Raw genomic sequence first — 4,648 nt, forward strand, 5'->3', positions numbered from 1 at the left:
TATTTATAGGAAGGGAAAGGCGCGGTAACTGTTTCACTTGTTTTCTGTGGACACCGCAACCGCGCCGTAAGGGAAGGGAGGAATATGCTTGTGAAAGTGGAAAGAGAGAAAGAGGAGCCGTAGTGGAGAGCTACGGAGTAATTTCGACCACCTGGGGATCTTTAACGTGCGCTGACATCGCGCAGCACACGACGCCTCTTCGTTTCGCCTCCGTCGAAACGCAGCCGCCGAGGTCGGGTTCGAACTCGAGTACTCCGGCACAGTAGTCGGGCGTCTTACCACTGCACCTCCGCTGCCTCGTGCGGACAGGAGAGAACGTACAGAAGAAAGAAAAAGAAGGAGAGAAAAACGCGCGCCGCAACAGCCGTCGTCCACCACCTAAGCGGCGGCGGGTGCAATGACGGCCTAAAAGAGATAACCATTCGGTGGCAAGCTAGCCCCCGCCACACGCGATGCTCACCTACCAGTCCCAGCCCGGTAGGGCCAGGAGCAGCCACCCTCTTGGTGTACCGTCCGGAGAAAGTGTGACAGATAATGCGCTTTCCTTACCTGTAAAGCAAATATAAATATTTCTAGCATTGCAACGAACACCGATAAGAGGCAAATAATAGGAGAGGAAGAGTATGCTTTCGCAATTTTCCTCTTAAGAGACAACAGGCGCTCTAAATTTTAGCGCGAATATAAATAATTAAAAAAACCGCGGCTTGAAGAGAGCTTGTTGGAGGCGATCACTGCAATACTCACAACTTTCGCTTTATCACTAGGTCGTAACCATGCTTGAGCACCCACAATTATTTTTCTGTTTACTCTTTCTTCCGCCAAGTACAAGAGGTAGCAGGCGAATCGGCTAATACATCAATACACGCATACTATTATTTTTAGAGGGAACTTATCAATTTACTATTATAGGTAAACCAAAGTCACCTTCGTTTTTTAATACTTTAAGCAGATTTAACATATTTTCAACAAAATAAGAACACGCAGTGCTGGCATGAGTTCAGCTTATTTTCGTTTAATTTATTTAACATCACGGCATACAGTACCTGACGGCCATGCGACTCCACCATGTCACACATAAGCCAAGCAAAATAGATACAGTGATACCTGGCGCACACAAGCAGTGCGATGAAGGCAGTGCCATGATGACGAAGAGGTTGAAGAGTGAATGCACAAGGGCTGAGAAACTGATCGTTCACCGACCGTTGCGCGACGTCCCCAATCGTTGCAAATAAATTAGTTTTACCAACCGCTACTTCCTAACATTTGGTGGAAGGTGCTTCGTATCGATCTTGAACTCATCTGCCATCCGAAAGAGCCGACGTCTGGCCAGGCTGCCGCCATTGTTTTTCCACTACGAATACCTCGGGATGAAACGACCAGCCTGCGTGGACTTCCTGGATGAGCCAACAACTATACTTTAGGCCCCGATAGCTCGTTTGTGCAAGCTCAAATAAAGGAGGAACTACAGACAGCATTACTGCCTTCGGACTGATGAACTTTCTTAACGACATGTACTTGTAACTTGTGATTATTTACCAGAATTTAAGTGACGAATTCTTGTTTGTTTTTTTTGGTTTGTGGGGTTTAACGTCCCAAAGCGACTCAGGCTGTGAGAGACACCATAGTGGAGGACTCCGGAAATTTCGACCACCTGGGGTTCCTTAACGTGCACTAACATCGTACACGGGCGTCTTGCTTTTCGAAATGAGAAATTCTTTCATTGCTGGCAGTGGTGGTTTTATAGACAGGTACGTATTAGATCTTCATGGTATGTGTCGCGCTTTAATTCATGTGTGCATTTTTCACACAAATATTTACCAGCATGTAAATGAGGAATTCTTGTTTGGTTTGGGGGGTTAGCGTCCCAAAGCAACTCAGGCTATGAGAGACAGCGTGGTGGAAGACTCCGGAAATTTCGACCACCTGGTGTCCATTAACGTGCACGAACATCGTACACGGCTTGCTTTTCGAAATGAGAAATTCTTTCATTGCTGGCACTGGTGGCATTATAGACAGGGACGTATTGTATCATAGTATCTGTCGCACTTTAATTCATGTGCACATTTTTCACGCAATTATTTGCCAGCATGTAAATGAGAAATTTTCGTTCGGTTTTTGGGGTGTAACGTCCCAAAGGGACTCAGGCTAAGAGAGACACCGCTGTGGAGGACTCCGGAAATTTCGAACAAATGGAGTTCAATAACGTGCACTAACATCTTACGCACCTTGCCTTTCGAAATGAGATTGGATTGGTAAAACGTTTATTCGGGGATTGCAGTAGAACGCGCGCTCGCGCGCGTGCGCTCCGGACGGGGCCTACGTCGTCCTCTGGGCACCAGCCGCGCGGCCTAGGTCCCCGCTCGCCGTGGCCAGCTCGCTGGTTCCCTGCCTGGCCAGCACCTTGATGACCTGCTGGACGGCCCAGAGTTGTTCCTCTTGATTGTCGCTCCCTGCGGCTGCTTCTAGTCGTGGCGGAATCCTCCCAGACTTAGCTTCTTCCTGGTACTTGCTACAATTCCACAGCATGTGTGCGAAGCCGGCCGTCTCCGTTCGGCAGACTCTGCATTTGTCTGTCGGGTACGTCTCGGGATATATTCTATGCATCAGCGACGGGCTGGGGAGTGAGCCCGTCTGTAGCTGTTAAAACAGCTTGCTCTCGACTGAGCCCCGAGCAAGGGGGTGGAAGAGTTCTGCGAGCTAGGCGGAACACCTTGGTTATTTTGTTGTAGTCAGTCATTCGGTCTTTGGTGCTGAACCACAGCGGCCAGTCGACCGAGGCGCGGTCCGTTAGCGTGCGCGCCTAGGCGTGTGCCGTCTCGTTGTGGTTGGCGTTGCGGTCTGACGCCTCGCCCGCGTGCGCCGGTAACCACTTGATTCTCACTTGTCTGCTGCCATCGTCGTTCTTGGTTGCCTGCAGTATGTGCACAGCTTCTTTCTCTATCCTGCCTTTGGCGTAATTTCTCACCGCCTGCCTCGAGTCGCATAGCACTGTGTGGCATTCGCTGTCGGCAATGGCCAGGGCGATGGACACCTCCTCCGCTTGCTCTGCCTTGGTGCATCTCGTGCTGGCGGTCGTGCGAATGGTGGCGGTCGCGTCGATGACGACCATCGTGAACCCATCTATCTTAGCGCACTCAGCCGCGTCAACGTAGCGTGCGTGTGTGTCGGCAGCGTGCTGGTCTATAAGCGCCTTGGCTCTCGCTGCTCTCCTCCCTTTGTTATACTCCGGGTGCACGTTCTTCGGTACCGAGTCCACTCTGATGTTGCGCCTGATCTCATCAGGGACCGGGAGCGGCGTCTGCTCCCTGCCTTGATATCCAATCTCCAGGTTGTCCAATATTTTCCGGCCGGCCTTTGTCGTAGACAGTCTTTCGAGCTGTGCGGCACGTTGGGCCTCCGCTATCTCCTCCAGCGTGTTGTGCACCCCTAGCTGCAGGCGTTTGGTGCTCGTTGTTTCGAGCAGTCCCAGTGCCGTCTGGTAGGCTCTGCAGATGAGTATATCTATCTTGTTTCTCTCGCTCTTCTTCCACTTATGGTAGGCGGCCACGTACGTTACGTGACATATGACGAACAAGTGGATCAGTCTGATCAGGCTCTCTTGCCTCATTCCAGTTTTCTTGTTCGTGACTCGTTTGAGTAGTCTCGTGGCGTTCGCCGCTTTCGCAATGAGCCGGGTGACGGTCTTGCCGTTTCTGCCGTGCGTCTCGATCGTCATCTCCAACACTCTGATCTTGTTGACTCTTGGGATAGCGTTTCCCTCTCTGGTCTTGACTTTGATTGCCTCGTACTCTCTCGGGCTGCTCTTGGGTTTGCGGTGCTTGACAGGCGGGTAGACGATGAGCTCCGACTTGCTCGGCGAGCATCTGAGCCCCGTTCCGTCGAGTTGGTCTCCCATGGCATCAACGGCCGCCTGTAGGGTGGATTCGATTTGGGCATCGCTGCCCCCTTCCACCCAAAGCATTAGGTTGTCCGCGTATATCGTATGTCGGACTTCCTTGATGTTCCTGAGCCTTTCAGCCACTCCTCTCATCACGAGATTGAAAAGCACCGGTGAGCTGACCAATCCCTGAGGTGTGCCTGTGCTTTCCAGCTTCTTCTCCTGTGTTTGGAGGTCCCCCGCTCTGAGTTCGGCCGTTCTGTCCGTGAGGAAGTCTTTGATGTAATTGTATGATCTCTCTCCCATGTTCAGTTTCGAGACTTGGGATAGGATCGCTGAGTGCTCCACCTTGTCGAAGGCGCTCTGCAGGTCGAGTCCCAGTACTGCTTTGTTGTCGCCAGTGTTGCCGTCGATGATCTGGTGCTTGAGTTGTATCATGGTGTCTTGGGTACTTAGATGCTGCCTGAAGCCATTGATCGTTTCCGGGTAGAGATCTTCTTTCTCGATGTATTCTTGCCACCTGTTGAGCAGGACGTGCTCCAACACCTTGCCCACGCAAGATGTGAGTGATATGGGTCGGAGGTTATCCGTGTCGGAAGGCTTGCCCGGCTTGGGGATCAGGATGATCTTGGCCTTCTTCCACTGCGTCGGCAGCGTTCCCGTTTGCCAGCATTTTGTTGTAATAGCTCGTGAGGCTTTCTATGGATTTGTCGTCGAGGTTCTTAAGCGCCTTATTGGTGATGTGGTCAAGCCCGGCCGCCAACCTGCTGT

General features: G+C 51.6%; 1 pseudogene; it reads right to left on the reverse strand.

Moving 5' to 3' along the window:
• Positions 1-2,316: 2,316 nt before the first annotated feature.
• On the reverse strand, positions 2,317-4,183 carry LOC146194022 (uncharacterized; annotated as a pseudogene).
• Positions 4,184-4,648: the final 465 nt, after the last annotated feature.

Source organism: Amblyomma maculatum, chromosome 4, assembly GCF_055883805.1.
Source record: "Amblyomma maculatum isolate TAMU_Amacu chromosome 4, ASM5588380v1, whole genome shotgun sequence".
NCBI lineage: Eukaryota > Metazoa > Arthropoda > Arachnida > Ixodida > Ixodidae > Amblyomma > Amblyomma maculatum.